Source organism: Microcebus murinus, chromosome 24 (genome assembly GCF_040939455.1).
Source record: "Microcebus murinus isolate Inina chromosome 24, M.murinus_Inina_mat1.0, whole genome shotgun sequence".
Lineage (NCBI taxonomy): Eukaryota > Metazoa > Chordata > Mammalia > Primates > Cheirogaleidae > Microcebus > Microcebus murinus.
Genome location: NC_134127.1, coordinates 9,505,142 through 9,522,936, shown reverse-complemented (window position 1 = coordinate 9,522,936; position 17,795 = coordinate 9,505,142). Strand labels below are relative to the sequence as shown.

Genomic DNA, 17,795 nt, shown 5'->3' with positions numbered 1-17,795 from the left:
GAATGTTCAATATTTTATTTGTAGTGAATAAATAATTTGCTGGTTGAAAGGGTGAATAAATGGGCAAATGGAAGTACAAATAGATGATGTTCATAACCCTCTTAGTTGTAGTTTCGCTATACACTAGAGCAGTGGATCTGAAAAATTTAACAAGTATCCAAGACGTAGAAATTATTTATATTGTAAATATTGCTTGGTAGGCTGACTTAATTATAAAAAACAAATGTATTGCATTTAGTATTAGCTACCCCCGTAATTCACTTCTCTGCATTCTCCCACTCTTTTAAAGAAGATATTAATGATTCTGGATAGTTCTCCTAGGACCAGCTAGAGGTGGAAAAGAAGATAGTTTTGTCACTTGGTTAAAAATAGACATATACATAAAATCAAACTCCACTACCGTCTTCCGTAAAAGAGTGTGCATACTTTCTTAATCACAGGCTGAGAACATTAATTTTAGACTTATTTTCCACACGTTGCTACTCTTGTAACTTTTTAGTGGATTGGAGAATGGCAAGACCAAAGGAAAAAACAACTAAGTATCATTAAAGAAACACAGCTACATCACATAAGGAAATGAAGCCTTAGGTCTTAGAATGACTGTTAAAAAAGAAGAATACCAAATAGGAGTCTGACTTCAGAAGGTGCCTGATTATCTTTAACTACCTGCTTAGTACAAGAATATTTATTGTGGGAGCAAGAAGGCATCAGTTAAAAGTTGACAGCCACGTAATAAATATAAAGACATTAAATCTCTTTCTGGAAAGTCATGTAAAACTCTAAAGAATCCAGCAATTTTTTCTTGATGAATTGTTTAAAGTTAACAACAAGCAACTTATTTTTATGTCATATTTATGATCTGGTATATAATTACACATCTCAGGGGCGGGAGGACTTTAAGAGCCATTTCCTTCAATAGCTTGTTTGAAATGTGTTTATTTTTATGTTCTCTCTCTATTTCTGTGCTACACACGATACCATACCAGGCTTCTTTTGTTCTTTTGATTCTCTGTCTCTCTGTCAGTCTCAGTGTCTGTCTGTTTGTCTCTCTTCGTGTGTATATATTTATAAAATATTATATAAATATAATTACATGTATATTTTAATGCTATTATATTGGTGTTACAAAATCTTACTACTGTAAAGCATTCTAGAGGCTTATATGTGCACCTTATTTTGTGACGTGCATGCTTAGTCATACGTTATTATTATTATTATTTTTTTTTTTTGAAACAGAGTCTCATTTTGTTGCCCAGGCTAGAGTGAGTGCCGTGGCGTCAGCCTAGCTCACAGCAACCTCAATCTCCTGGACTCGAGCAATCCTCCTGCCTCAGCCTCCCAAGTACCTGGGACTACAGGCATGTGCCACCATGCCCGGCTAATTTTTTTTTTCTATATATACTTAGTTGGCTGATTAATTTGTTTCTAATTATAGTAGAGATGGGGTCTCGCTCTTGCTCAGGCTGGTTTCGAACTCCTGACCTCAAGCATTCCGCCTGTCTAGGCCTCCCAGAGTGTTAGGATTACAGGCGTGAGCCACCTCGCCCGGGCCGGTCATACATTTTATACCACATCTTTGATCAGGAGAGAATTAGACCAGTGATAGTTAACAAGGACGATGCTCCGTCCTAGGAGTTTTGTACATGTATTGGGATTTTATTTTCTTTTGTCAATGATTGGCAAAAGGCAAGGATTCCAGATGCTCTGGGATGCATTGGACGCTGTAGCTCAAAAAAGAATCATCCTCCCTCCCATAAAATATCTGAATGAACAAACTGGATTTTCATGGAAGTGAGAAACTGTTGATAACTGTGTGAGCTTAGGTTGAATTTATCTTACTTAAAAGCACAAAGTCTTACTTCCACAATTTTAATATACTCTTAGTTTTCTAGGAAGAGAACTGGTGTAAATTGACAATCTTTTCTTTGGTTCAGAATTTTCTAAGAGTTGTTCAGTATTTCAGACAGTGACATGGCCAAAGGCAATACTGGTTGTGGTATTTAAATTAAGAATACAGTACAGACTGTCATTCTGCTTGCAAGCAGAATGTAGTTGTTGCATTACAATGACTAATTATGGGTGCAAGCAGCATCTAAGTTACTTTGGTTATGTCTTCTAATATAGTTTTTCTTATTGTTATATACTAAAAATGCCTATAATTTTATTTAGAATTAATATCCCTTTACTGCTCTGTGATGCTACACTTAGGATATTATATTGATTTTAAAATTTTATAGGTAGGTGATATTATCTATAGATTTTAATTCATAGGTGATGTAACCTATTGCAATTTATGGCAATGAAAGGGGGATTATAAAAATATGTACTAATAAAATGTTGGGTTGTGGTTGATAGCTATAAGAAGCTCTGAAATAGAAAGCAGTATACTGATGGAAACTCTCCATACCTTCTATGTAACACAGTTAGAATTAGGGGGCCATATATGACTAACCTATTGTCGTGTACTGATACCGTCACAAGCTTAGTGGCAGTCATTTATCATCTGATAGTTTCCGTGAGTCAGGCGTCTCAGCACAGCTTAGCTGGGTTGTCTGCAAAGCTACAATCAAGACGTGAGGCCGGGCTGCAGTCTACTCTGCAAGCTTGAGTGGGGAAGGATCTGCTTCCTGCCTCACGTGGCTCTTGTCAGAATTCAGTTCCTTGAGGTGGGTTGGACTGAGGAATCAGCTCATGGCTGTGTTTTGGCTGAAGGTTACCCTTACTTCCTTAGTATGTGACTCTGTCCAGTGTGGCCACTTGTTTGCTTGAGGTCACTCAGTAAACAAGAAAGACGTTGCAGTCTTATGTGATGTAATTACGAGAGTGACATTCCATTATCTTTGCTGTATTCTGTTGGTAAGAAGCGAGTTGTAGATCCCACCTATACTCAAGGGGAAGGGATTAAACAAGAGCATAACTGCTCACATGGAAAGATAATTTGGGAGGCATTTTGGAGTCTGTCCACCATATCCAGCTTCCCATGGCAGTGTTAGGTGGAGGGGACGAGTTCCTGGCATCAGGACAGTGGCTAGTGTGCTTTATATTAATAGTATTTGTTCTAATGGAAAGTTATCTTATCCATCAGTTGTACTCAGATCAGAAGAGGGAAAACTAGATCACCAGAACAGGATCTGTTCATGTTAGGTCTTCTTAGACCACAGACTCCTTGCTAATGTGGCGTGCATTGATCCGATGAGCATTTCTGTAGAGTCAGAGTGCAGCACTGGAGGGGAACGTTACCTGATTTCCTGCCACTCAGGGTCTTTTCACCCAGGTGACCCAGTTTGTTCTCAGGTCCATCAAAGTTTGAACCAGGGTCGAATCTGGAAGAGGGAGGAGAACATATTAAGAGTCAAATTTATGCATTACTTAAATATTTTATTGAACATCTGTGTGTTCATTGTTTTAGGGGGGGAGGGGAGAGATCGTGACCTCATGCAGCTTACAGTGGGTGCCAGCCACCATTTTTAGCCATCAGGGGTCCATGGATTAAAATCATATTTCTAATTACTATCTGCACGATCTTAGCTTACTAATACTACTCTGTGATCATTTATTTATTCAAGTGAAGAAATGGGTCTAATAATAGGTATCTCATAGGATTTTCATGAGGACTTTGTGAGATCCTATATATAGAGGATCCAGTACAGAGGGATTTTCAGTTAATATAAATCTTTCCTCCCTGTCTCACCTTTCAGTAAAACAGATGATTGCAAATTACCTTTGAAGAAAGACTTTGATACTTAACCTCTTCCATGAAGGTAAATAAAAGTCACAAATACTAAATATTTAAATAATCACCTGGAGAAAAATCTCTTTGGCTATGGGCAGTTTTTATTTTTGTAAGATCTCACAGTCATTCTTAGCATTTCTTTTTTTTTTTTTAATTTTAAAGTAAAATTTATTGAAACAAAACTAGCCTGAGAAATGTGCACAATTGACGAATGTAAAGTTCGGTTAAGTTTTAAAACTCTATATGACCTCCACCAAAATCAAGAAATATAAACTCAAGGACAGTAATAACAGAAAACCTAATTTAAAAATTAGAAAAGGAGCACTTTGGGAGGCGAAGGTGGGAGAATTGTTGGAGGTCAGGAGTCCTAGAACAGCCTGAGCAAGAATGAGACCCTGTCCCTACAAAAAAGAGAAAAAATTAGCCAGGCGTGGTGGCACATGCCTGTAGTCCCTGCTGCTTTGGAGGCTGAGGCAGGAGGATCGCTTGAGCCCAGGAGTTTGCATTCTCAGCATTTCTTGTTCATTATTTTATTATGGATAGCATGCCCTTATTACCCAGTTACACAAAGGACTTGAATGGCTCAAAGAAGTATTTGGGTTTGACAGCATAAATAATATTCTCTCTGAAAATGTGCAAGTATAGATATAAACCAATAGACTGGAATATGTGGATTTATCTATTTTGAACTAATCTAGTGTATCAAGTCACAACATTTATGTTGGGAGAAGTGCTGATGTAGAAGCTGCAGTGAGTTATCCAGAAGATCTACCTAAGATAATCGATGAAGGTGGCTGCACTAAACAACAGATTTTCAATGTAGAAACAAAACAGCCTTGTATTGGAAGAAGATACCATCAAACTTCCATGGCTAGAGAGGAGAAATCCATGCCTAGCTTCAAAGTTTCCAAGGACAGGGCTGCCGTTCTTGTTAAAGGCTAATGCAGATGGTTACTTGAAGTTGAAGCCAATGCTCATTGACTATTCTGAAAATCCTGGGATCCTTAAGAATGACGCTAAATCCATTCTACCTGTGCTCTATAAACAGAACAAAGTCTGAGTGACTGCACATCTGTTTACAGCATAGTTTACTTAATACTTTAAGCCTATTTTTGAGACTTCTCAAAAAAAAAGATTCTTTTCAACATATTACTACTCATTGACAATGCTACTCATTGCCCAAGAGCTCTAATGGAAATGTACAAGGAGATTAATGTTGTTTTCATGCCTGCTAACACAACACTATTCTGCAGCCCATAGGTAAAGGAGAGATGTTGATTTTCAACTCTTATTTTTGAAGAAATTCATTTTGTAAGGCTCTATGTGCCATAGATAGTGATTCCTCTGATGGATCTGGGCAATGGAAACTTCTGGAAAGGATTCACCATTCTAGATGCCATTAAGAACATTCATGATTCACGAGAAGAGGTCAGAATATCACCCTGAACAGGAGTGTGGAAGAAGTTGATTCTGAACCTTTTGGATGACTTTGAAATGTTCAGGACTTCAGTGTACGAAGTCAAGGAAGGTCTGGTAGAAATAGCAAGAGAACTAGAATTAGAAGTAGAGCCCAAAGATGTGACTGACTTGAAACAATCTCATGGTACAACTTGAATGGGTGAAGAGTTGCTTCTTACTGATAAGCCAAGAAAGTGATATCTTGAGTTGGAATTTATTCCTGGTGAAGATTCTGTGAACTTTGTGGAAATGAAACAACCAAAGATTTAGAACATTACATAAATGGAGTTGATAAATCAGCAGCAGAGTTTGAGAGGATTGCCTCCGGTTTTTTAAAAGAATTTCTACTGGGGTTAAAATGCTATCAAACATCATCACATGCTGCAAAGAAATCTTTCTTGAAAGGAACAGTCAATCAATGTGGCAAACTTGATTATTGTCTTATTCTCAGAAATTTCCACAGCTACCTCAGTCTTGAGCAACCACTACCCTGATCAGTCACTGGCCATCAACACCAAGGCAAGACCTTCCACCAGCAAAGAGATTGCAAGTTGCTGAAGGCTCAGATGATAATTGGCATTTTTTAGCAATAGAGTATCTTTAAATTAAGGTATGTACATGTTAGACATGTTATTACACACTTCGACTACAGAATAGCATAGATGTAACTTCTATATGCACTGCAAAACCAAATAATTCATATGACATTCACTTTATTGTGATATTTGCTTTGTTGTGTTGGTCTGGAACTAAACTTGCAGTATCGCTGACGTATGCCTGTACTTGAACTCTAGTTACCTATTAGCTGTGTAACACGTGACAAATCCAGATAAGAAATTTCTTTGGGGAAAGTTGAGCTGTTTCAAAAGCTTTCCTTTTATCTGAAGGACACGTAATGTAGCCCAATTAAGTAATTTTAATCATTTAGAACTCATGCAATAATTTACACTTTTCTTTCAGCAGGTAGTAAGGGGAACTGAGTTAATCAGAAATGAAATGTTCTTAGATCCTGCTGTTCAGTTGGTTGGAAGGCATTAAACACAATTATCACTTCAGATCTCTGTTGATTTGAAATTCTCATTTTCTCTGCTATAGATTTTATGATGTAAAAGAATTCTGGTCATCACAAGGAAAGACTATATTTTTTAATGTATTTACTTACTTATTTTTGTCACTCATGCTTAAGTTCAGTGGCCCAGTCATAGTTCACTGCAGTCTTGAACTCCTGGGTTCAAACACTCCTCCCACCTCAGCCTCTCTAGTATCTGAGACCTGCAGTTGTACACCACCATGCCCAGCTAATCTTTCTATTTTTTTGTGGAGACAGGGTCTTGCTATGTTGCCCAGGCTGGTCTCAAACCCCTGTCCTCAAACCATCCCCCTGCCTCGGCTTCCCAAAGTGCTAGGGTTATATGAATAAGCCACTCTGCCCAGTTTGTCTGTCCATAAATGCTTTAAAATGCATTTTTGACTGTGTGGATTCTTTATAGAATTCCTGTGATTCTGTAATTTCTTAGCTGCTTTGGTTGACACTCAGAATATTCTCCCACAGGCATATTTAATTTGTTTGTATGCTTGTTTGCCTCATTAGCTTATTACCCCTTGAGAGCTGAGACTCCGTTTGTGCATTTAACAGTTGATTGGTAAATGTTTTGATAGTTATCATTTAGATCTTGAAAATGAACAGGCTCTTATTCATTTTTTTTATCGGTGCCCTTGATGAATTTCTACATTCTAGAAGGAATGACCTATTATCTTGGATTTTGTTTCTTTAAAATATTAGGAAGACTTTACTGCAGATTTCAAGGGCGTTGTATTTGGCACTAGTAATTTTGTATTTTTGTGTAAAATAAGTAAGCTTCAGTAATTTGATCCACTTTGGGCTCTTGAGGGAGTAAGATACAAATGAAAACCATAACTCCAAGAAATCATGAAAGGCCTCTTTAGGAACAGATGAGGTAGTCATAGTTCTTGAACCACCATCTGCAAGCTCTGCTAGCCAAAGCATACCCCAGAGGAATCAGACATTTGCTGCCCTGCAGCCTGACCTCAGAGTGATACGGAAAATGGCGGGTTTGGGGACACGGCCACTCCCCGTAGCTCCGCATCTCTGCGGGCCAGCACTGCGCATGGCCAGTTGGAGGGCACGCTGCTTGAGACCACGCTGCTTGCGTGATCCCGATTGGGTAATTTTTGAATCCCACTGTTTTTGATTGGATGTTAAAGCTTGATGTTGATTGGATGTTAAAGCTTGATGTTGATTGGATGTTAAAGCTTGATGTTGATTGGACGCTTTTTGAGCCCTACCAAGGGTATAAAAGCAGGAGGAGAGAACAAGGAAGGGGGAGCAGAAGGAGCAGAAGGGTCAGAAGATCTGAAGACACGAAGAGGGCTGTAAGGCATGCTGTGCTGAGCCTGCCGTAGAAGAACAAAGGCTGTTCTCTGACTCTTCGTGTGCCGCTCGGTTCTTTCCCTGGTCAAACGAATAAGAGCTGTAACTCTAGCCACAACAGGAGCTCTTCTCTTTTTTAAAATTCAGCTCATTCACTGATTCCCCCAAGAAACCTTGATGGACCTACCATTTTTTCCACTTCCCTGTCAAAGTCTCCCTTCTTTCTGCCGTCACTTTCTGTCTTGATTTGCATTTGATCAGTTACTTACCTGTGAAATAGATATGAAAATGTAAAGAACCCAACCCTGAGCTAGTCTGAAACACACAGCATGTGGAAGTAGCCACGTATTTATTCTGTATTTTCCTAGTTTATGGCTTGACATTTAAATTGTTTTAGTATCTTATGAAATGTATGGATCAAACATGAAATTTTCTCTATATTGTGTGCATTTGGAATAATGCCTTTGGCATTTTCTTCTTATAGCGTCTTAGGAAAATTATTGGTGCCACTGAAGAGAGAACCAGGAGGAGGAATAAGAATGGAAAGTGCAACAGGAGTTGCTTAAAGAGAGGAAATACAGTATAAAGGAGAAAAGGCGCTTTTATGAAGTAATTTTAGAGTAACTATGGCTTTGTGAAGATGTGTATCAGTTTATCAGTTTTATAACCCAATGCTTGGAGGATATGGAGTTTTTCAGTGATCCGATCTCAAGTAAATAAGGAACAAATAAAAAGAAGTTATGTGTTTCTTTCTGGAATGTGTTGTCAGCTACTGAATTTAATGCTACCAGTGGATGCAGACTCATGCAGCACAGTATGATTTTGATAAGGCCTGAGCAATTATCAGATCAGAAATGGGTATCTCCTGCTATAAAATCATGCATTTTAAGCAAACGACTTTAAGATAATTGGCTTTTAAACTATTTTTTGATATCTCACAAGGGACAGTGTGGGAGTAACAGTGCAATAAATGATTAGTTCATTACTGCAGAACATGACGGCAGAAAAAGAAATCTGAGGTGTAAGGAGATACGGTCCAGTTGTTTATAAAATGTGTTCAGATACAGAGGAGGTCATTGTGTGGGAAATCCTTTAGAATTACTGTTGGAAGAAAAAATACCCATTGCCCAATTTCAAGTTCTATTGGTTTTTTTTGTTTTTTTTTTTAATCAACGGAGTTGACTGGTAAATTCCTGCCAAGAATTTTGTTTGCCTATCCAAATAAAATGCCCACAGTTCATTATGAGAGAGAAGACGATGCCCATAGATTCTGTTCCAAGCAATGATGCATTCCCGTCAGTATATATTTTTTTGAATAGGGAAGAATAGAGGTGCCAAGAAGAAGCAGGAGATGGTTTTTGCCATCAGTGTCTATAGTCATGCTGTTCAGCAGATAAGCCTGGAACAGTCAGTGTGCGCTGGACTTTTGCCAAATCCTGGGAAAAATGAAAAGAGTCTTTCTTACGCGGTTGTATTTTGCAGCTTCATTGTATTGTAATATAGGAAGCATATTTTCAGTGTGACACCAGATTTTACTCAGTGTTACTGAATTTCTGAGATGATAAAATAGCGTTAATATATTAATATTTGGGAGAAAGTAATGCCTGAGAGAAAACCTGCCTGAGATGGAGGCGGAAGACATAATAATAGAGGTAGATACATATACAGAAACGTTTGACCTACTAGTGAAACAAGAGACATACGTATAATTGTTTCTATTAGTAAATAAGATGTTTTCTGGAGAAATAAGAATTAGTGAGGGACTAAATGCATAGCAAAGAGGGCACAATAGGAAAGCATATTCCTCAGTAAGGCAGAATATTAAAAATTTATCCTTCTATCCAGTTCTCTATGCTCAGAGTTAATTGAACAGCTATGCTAGCATTGATTTAGTATCACTTGATGGCTATCAGCAATAATAGTGTGGAAGGATGTCTTAAGATTTGTTTTCTGGTACAAGAAATATATTATCATTATTAACAGTATGGAAAATGTAGAAATATAGAAGGAAACAAATAGTCATTCAAAATTATTTCTTTAGAGATAATCACTATTAATGTCTTGGTATATTTCTTTCTGGTTTTGTTGCTTTAGCTAATTTTATTCAGCTCATTCAGTTCTTAGTTATTAGCCATTTGTTGGTTATTAGTCTCTTTAACATATACAAAATCGTTAAGCCTTTGTGGTGATTACAAAACAAATTCATGTTCAATTTTTTGAGAAAAGGAAACTGGAAAAAAGTATAAAGAAGGATATGTTTGCTTTCTAGAAAATAGTAAAAATAATTCAGAGCTACTTAGGATGACTAGGTTAGGCGATCATCGGTAAAATGAGTAGGAAAATGAGTTCCAGCCTTAAATTTATTAGGCTCTTTTGAATGTGTCTGTTGTGTATATTCCACAGCTGAATCTGAAGTAGTTTTTTTTTTTTTTTTTTTTAAGGAGTCACATTATTCTGAGTGGGAACAGGGTTATTAGCACATGGTGGTTACTTTGGAATAGGCACCAACAGTGATTTTAATGCGTGCTGTGAACTATGCATGCTTTGGAAGTGACAGAGCTTTTCCTCTAAGCTTTGGAGAAGCAACACAATGAGAACCTATCACCAAGCTTTTGGCTATTTCTACTGGGAAGAGGACTCTTCACAGCAAACTCAGGCTGGAGTGGATTTTCTTTCTGTCCTGGAGATACTGTCTGAGTCTAGTGAATTGCAAAACCTCCTCTTGGCGTTAGCATTCTCTCTGATGGCTTTCTGCACAGTGGTTTCCTCCTCTTGCTACCATGGTAATTACTCAGGAGACTCACCATAGGTTTTCTTGGGTTTAGATAAGCTTAGGAAAGAAAAGAAAACACAATCAGTGAACAGATTTCTTTGGAATCTTCCATTTAATACTGGGACTCCTGTTTGTTTTGTCCTGTTTCCTGTTACCGAAAAAAAGGCTAGAAATCAGCACAAAGATGAATGAGATAGCAGATGGTTTCCCGAGATACAGCCCAACAATTTCTGAGATAAGATTAGTAATCACAGCCACACATAAGAGAAAAGGCAGAATTAGGGTATAAAGGGTTTTAAAAGATTTCAGGCCCTCAATAAATGGTTTCTATTATTTAAGAGAAAGAGAGAGAGAAAAGGAAGCCCTATGTATAATATATCAAAAAACTTTTAATTTTTAGTTGTCCCTTATTTGAGTTTTATTTCCCAACCTTTTGACAGTGATTTAGGGGTAGTGATTCTTAGAGTGGAAATCCTTGAAGTCTTAGATTAAAGCTACTTTAGTTCCTAGCTTGCCTCATAACTACACAAGCAGAAAAGATCCCTACCATGGGTGTAAATAGGAGATAAAGACATTGGAGAGGAAATGAAGAGGGATTCACAGAACTTGGAGCGGTCCCAAAATGGAGCTTCAAAATGATTCAAGTCTTCGAAAATATGATTTATGAGAAGGAGTTAGGGCTTTAGGGTTAGTTTGCCTGAGGAAAGATGGCTATGAGGGTCTTTAATGACGGGAGTCATATATATGAGAGATTATATGCTGACAAGCTGTTCTGCAACTCTACTGGGAATAGAAATAGCTTTAAATTACAATGTACAAGGTTTAGATTAGATAAAGGAAGTATGCTTGGGTAGTAAGAGTTGTTAAATGTTAGAATATGTTTTCCAAATAGGTTATGAAATTATTCTGCTGAAATTATTTTGTGTTTATATACTCAAGAATTATGAAAATGTATATATTATATATAAATGTTAATATATATGATACTTATAAGCCGGGCGCGGTGGCTCACGCCTATAATCCTAGCACTCTGGGAGGCTGAGGCGGGCGGATTGCTCGAGGTCAGGAGTTCGAAACCAGCCTGAGCAAGAGCGAGACCCAGTCTCTACTATAAATAGAAAGAAATTAATTGGCCAACTAATATATATATAAAATTAGCCGGGCATGGTGGCGCATGCCTGTAATCCCAGCTACTCGGGAGGCTGAGGCAGGAGGATCGCTTGAGCCCAGGAGTTTGAGGTTGCTGTGAGCTAGGCTGACGCCATGGCACTCACTCTAGCCTGGGAAACAAAGCGAGACTCTGTCTCAAAAAAAAAAATATATATATATATATATATATGATACTTATACATTATATATGTATGCTTATACATATATGCACACACATATGTATTTATACATATGCATATATACTCACAGTAAGAAGATAGACTGTTGACCTCAGTAGCCTTACTAACCTTGTAACTCAATTTTGGGAGTTATACCCATACTTAAGTATGTAGACAATATTCCAAACTATTGGATGATATTAGCAATGAGTTTCATCCTATATCAGTACATAAAGGTGTTGCAGTACAGCAAGAAATAATATGCAATGTTAAACCTTGCCTCTCTGAATTCGGAGAGTTAGGAAGTTTGATGTTCCCTTTTTTTTTTTCTTTTGTTGGCTGAAAAGAAAGCGAAGCTAGCAGTGTGTTTTAGAGAGAAGTGATGCATTTCACGACACTGACAACCAGAGGCATGGCTTTTCGAGGCTTCCAGGATTCTCAATTGTCCTCTCTTGAATAGATGATTGCATTTTTTTCCCTTCAGTTTTTTTCCTTGAGCAGCAAAACAGACCATCTGCCTTTCGAATATTTACAGCTTGCAAGTGGATAAACCTCTCAAATCTCTTTTTTTTTATGAAAAGAAAAACAATCAGAATGATAATCTATACTGTGATACTGTGATACAAAGTTATTAGATGCCCTAGGATCTTTTTGTGACAGATTTTATATATCCCCATTATTAATAAATCTGTTATTAGAACTATGTGTCCTTCTCCTTCTGCTGGTAATTATTTTTAGACTAACATATTCGTACCTCCTTCTGATGAAAAACATTAAAATGTGAATAGGGCATATGAGGAAGCCCTCAAGCTCTGAATTTAACCAAAGGAGACTCATAAATACTGGTTTTTCAGAGTGAAGCATTGTGTATTATTCCTTTTTTGTAGCACAGGGAAAGCCTAGTCTCACATTAGTTGTTATTAAACGATGAACTGTTTAATGGTTGAAATATAAAGTCTTATTCTGAATATCTGCCTTCACTTTATAACAGCAGAATTATAAATGAGATAGATCTCTAGGTGATTCACACCGTCTGCTCATTTTAAACACGAAGCCTAGGTCTAGAGAAGTGACATTGTTTTCCTAATGTTAGGAATCCAGTGTTTTTCCTTAATGTCATTCTAAATTGATGGTTTTAAAGTTTTTTATTCTCCTGCATACATGACTGCCTCTCTTCAGAAATTAGTTTGTTAGGTGCATCCATTTATGGGAGAATCTCATCAACAAACATCTTTCATCTTAAAACAAGTGAAGAGCTTTCAAGTTTGTGGACTGAGCTAAATATATGTCTACTCTCCCCTCCAAAAATCCCACTGATGGAGCCCAGTTGGGCTCTGAGTTCAGGTCAGCAGGTGCAGAGAGCAGACGTGGTAAAAAAAAGCAGGAAAATAGAAATTGAGGTGACTGGTCACAGGTCTGAAGAATGGGGCTCAGATTTGCTCTCCCCAAACCCATGCATGAAACTACAGCATTTACCCCCAGAAGTAAAGCAGGAGAGATCCTCAAAGGAATTTACACAGTCTGCACATGAGGGCCGTGGCCTTCCAGTGTGTGTAGGTGGCCAAGCATACCCTTTGCCTAGGTGTGGAAGTTGGAGAGGAATTTGCTCATCTGCACGTTCCATGTGTAAGATCTGAAGCAAAGCACATCCTGGAAAAGTGAGTCTGGAAGGTTGATCAATCCATGCCAACCACTTGTGTTAATCAGCCCAATCATTTGTTAGATGACCTGGACAATAGAAACTGGCAGTATAAAATAGAAAGTAAAAAAAGAAAGGGAAAAAGAAAAGGAAAGAAACAACCCTAGGACAAGTTTTCTCTGCACGATTAACGTTGACATTTTGGGCCAAATAATTTTTTGTTACAGAGATGTGTCCTATGCGTTATAGAATGCTTAGCCAAGTAAAATTCCCTATGGATTTAAAAGGCTAAACGGGGGGAAAATCACATAGTCACAAAAAGTGATGTCTAGAACTTATTAGATTTTCCTTATAATAGGGTGAAGGAAGTCTTTCAAAGCATTAAAATAAAAGGGAAAATGTGAAGAAAAATATAAATAGATTTGCTATATACATGGTGTATTAAATGTTAAAAATCAGTAGAATATTAGCTTTATTAATAATTTGCCATATATGATTAATATATCTAATATATAACATTCTTATAAAGAATAAAAGAGCAAATATCTTAAGAGAAAAAAGGACAAAGTTAATATATAGATATTCTTAAAGAAGTTATTATAAATAACAAATTCTAAAGTATTCACTTATTAGTGAAGGAAATGCAAATTAAAATAAAATAACAGATTAGAATGGTCATGTTTTTTAAAAGATTAATTGCTGAGTTATGGTCTGTAAAGAATAGTTTATCATATGCCTTATAAAAATATGTAACACTTTTGGAAATAAATATTTTACATTCTTAATAGCATTGATTCTCTTTATTTAAATCAGAAATGCATATAAAAATCTGCGTACTAGTTTATGTTAATATTATTTATATTAGTGCCAAGTTTTAATCAACCTACTGAATTGTAAGAATGTTGTTATGTAGATAATTGTTATTCCATAAGATGCTGTATTATTCAGTCATTCAGTGCATTTCCAAAAAATGTTTAATGTTCATGGAAAATGCTAACATTATGCTAAATGAAAACTCAGGCAAACTTAATATTTTAAATTTGAATAGTCTGACAGATTCTGATACTGTTAAATAGAAAGAAAAAGAAAGATAATATAATTTCAATCTAATTCTACCCATGTATATGAAAAAAACGTCTTGAAGGCAGCATGCCACAAAATAATTCAAGACTTTTGTAATTTGCATCTTCTGTTTAGAAATTCCTTCTGAACACAACCAGTGGTTTATGCACAAAGAAATTAATTGCCACATTCTTAATAATGGTGAAAACCTAATGTTCATCAGTATGGAAGTGTTTAAATTACATTATTATATACTCATATGATAGAATTCTATGCAGACATTATAATTATGTTTTTGAAATGTTTTTGTTTTAATACTTTGGAAAAGTGCTTATGATATGATAAGTCATTAAACAGTACGAATGTATGTTAAAAGGCTGCAGGCTAAATTGTTAGCAGACATTACCCTGAGTGGTGAAATCATAATTATCATTTTCTTCATTACTTTCTGAACACTCCAAATTTTCAACTATAAACATCCAACCTTTGCAATCAAGAAAAAAAAATATGTTTTTCAAATCTCTGAGGACTAATATATAGCACCAGAAGCGTTTGTAACTTTATTTAGCTAATGGAGTTAATAAAACCAAAATCTTCTTTAAAAAACATCCCAGCTTTGTCCTTGTCTGCAACACTTTGGCATTGCCTGGATTTGGCACCGTTAACTGCTACAACTAAAATAACAGTAAGGTGCATTTCTATAAAGGAAGAAAGGAGAGATTAAGGTCCCCTGTTAGTTCTAGGGAGTCTGACATATTTTGATATGTTTTGTGCGCTGTATCTGTATTTTCATTTGCATTGATGTTTTTCTAAGCGTTTTACAGCTAAAACCAGGTCTCCAAAGAAGTTGGGTTTTTTTGTGTGTGTGTGTGTTAGCCACAACTTGGCGGGAGGCAGAATGTCTGCAATTACTCCTTCTGCTTTTAACTGCTTTTGAATCCTGTCCTTTTGGCTTGCGTACCTGGCTCATGGCCAGGAGAAGGCAAAACACTCTATCTGTTGGTTTTCAAATGTCATTTCCCCTTTGGCTTTGTTGATGGTAAAATTCTGCCTTTGCATCTGAAATTGGAAACTCTTCTAATCCTGGAGTCTGAGTGTAATTCATTGGAAGGCTTTCTCTTATCTGTGTCTAGGATCAGCCTTCAGTCTGCTCCTCATTTATATCCAGGTGCAAAACTCAGAGACTGTCACCTTTAGTGCAGTGGCCCAACTTTTGCCCGTAGTTCTGCTTGTGTTATCATTAACTGTCAGTTCTTAATTATATCCACACGTGAAGGCGAGCCAGAGGTAGCAGGATCTGGGTTTTCTCTTCTACTCTTGCCTGACCCTTGGATATTTCTTCCTTCTGTTCAGTTGTGGTAGGTTCAGGTTTGGATTTGCAGCCCTACCCAGTCAAGACATTCTTTGGCACCAGGAAAAAAAAAAAAAAAAAAGAAAAGAAAGGAATTATTTCTGATGTGTTTATTTTCCCACCAATTAGAATACTGCTTTTATGTATTTATGTGCACTCACCCCACAGAAAGAATTAAAAATGAACTAAGTTATATTATTAACAAGAGTATCTTGCAATGTATATATGCTTTTAAAGTTGACGATGACTTTGGCATGCTTATTCTGTTTAATTCTTCTTCTTTTTTTTCCTGAGACAGAGTCTCACTCTGTTGCCTTGGCTAGAGTGCTGTGGCGTCAGTCTAGCTCACAGCAACCTCAAACTCCTAGACTCAAGTGATCCTCCTGCCTCAGCCTCCCGAGTAGCTGGGACTACAGGCATGCACCACCATGCCCGGCTAATTTTTTCTATGTATTTTTAGTTGGCCAATCAATTTCTTTCTATTTTTAGTAGAGACGGGGTCTTGTTCTTGCTCAGGTTGGTTTTGAACTCCTGACCTTGAGTGATTCTCCTGCCTCGGCCTCCCAGAGTGCTAGGATTACAGGCGTGAGACACTGCACCTGGACCTGTTTAATTCTTAACACTCTGGGAACATGTTTTTGCCCATTTTCCACATGACAAAACTGAAGTTCAAGAAAGTTAAATTGTTTTTCCTAAGCTGCCCAGCCAGGAATCACTAACTCCCCTCTCTCCAAATCCAGCATGTATCCACTACACTGGAGCTGCTTTGAATGACAATAGTGTATGGAATGCACTGTACTAGCATTCATTCTAAGGACATTGTTAATGCCTTGATCAAACATCTTTAGTAGGACTTTTTCATGTTGATTCATATTTTATTATACAAGTGTGCTACCTGCTTTCTGTGCACAGATTTGAAGGGAAAAGAAATTAGGTTGTCTGTGATAGTCTAACTCCTGGTTGTTACAAGGTGAAGTCCAGATTCTTTAACATGGTTTATAGACGTTCAGCATCTGGGCCTCAGGTACTGAACCATTTTCATCTATTGGCACTCACCTTCGAGCTCAGGATCCTCTTGTCATCTGGAATTTTCCTTTGCTATGCTGCGTGATCATGCTATCCTGCCTAAAGTACCTCAGTACTCACCTGCTTGGTGAGCTCCTAGTTCAGTGGTTTTCTCCTGTGTTAGTGTCCATTAAAATCATCTGGAGGGTTTGTTAAAACATAGACTCTTAACACCCCTAGCAACACGGTAGATCTGGGACCCCCAAAGTTGCATTTCTAACTTGTTCCCACATCATTCTGCTGCTGCTGTTCTCATACCATGCTTTAAGAAGCATTATTCTACTTAATCTTGAAGACCCCAACTAGGTTGATCTATAAATCTTTTTGTGACTACAGGCATATTTAATTACTCCTTCCTCTATACTTTTGTGCTCTTATCTGTTATACCATATTATTTTACGTAACTATTTGAGTGTCTTCCTCACTTAACTGTCTTCTTTAGTTACAAAGGACAAGGCTTGTTTTACTTATGTTTGGATCCTCATGGACTAACATTGAACTGGCTAAGAATTTGTATGAATGAGTAAATGTACCTGGAAACCTTTGTTCATTTAAAGTTGCTTGAGCTGGAGGCAATTTTTGCTTCACTAGTTTTCCTTTTTATTGTGTCTTTGCTCCCAAATTAAACTCTTCTGTTTCTAGGCAAATTGGAAGAGGAAAATTAATACACATATATTTTAATAACTATGCTGTGCTAGGTACTATGCTTTATATTTATTATAGTGTATTTCTCAAAGTAATTCTCATGACATAACTATATTATCCCCATTTTAAAGACAAACTGGGGCTCAGAGAGCTTAAGTATTTTGTAAAATGGTATAAAGATTTGAATTCATCATTTTCTTGCCCTAAAACCTGTCCCACTCTTGCTGCCTTTAAAATTACCTCTCGTTTGTCACATTGCATGTTACGATGATGGGACAGTGGCATGTCTCCAGATAAAAGGTGACTTCTGTGTTAGCATTATTAGTGATGGTTGCTGCTCTCCTGTTTC

General features: G+C 37.1%; 1 protein-coding gene and 1 long non-coding RNA gene across 2 annotated transcripts in view; both read left to right on the top strand.

Annotated features, from left to right (window-relative positions):
• Positions 1–17,795, top strand: part of NRG1 (neuregulin 1) — a 1,019,909-nt gene that overhangs the window by 216,334 nt on the left and 785,780 nt on the right. The window lies entirely within an intron of this gene.
• Positions 11,622–17,795, top strand: part of LOC142864130 (uncharacterized) — a 62,682-nt gene continuing 56,508 nt past the window's right edge. Inside the window, exon 1 of the long non-coding RNA XR_012914708.1 lies at positions 11,622–17,795. This exon is cut by the window's right edge and continues 21,942 nt beyond it. This is a non-coding gene — a long non-coding RNA (uncharacterized LOC142864130).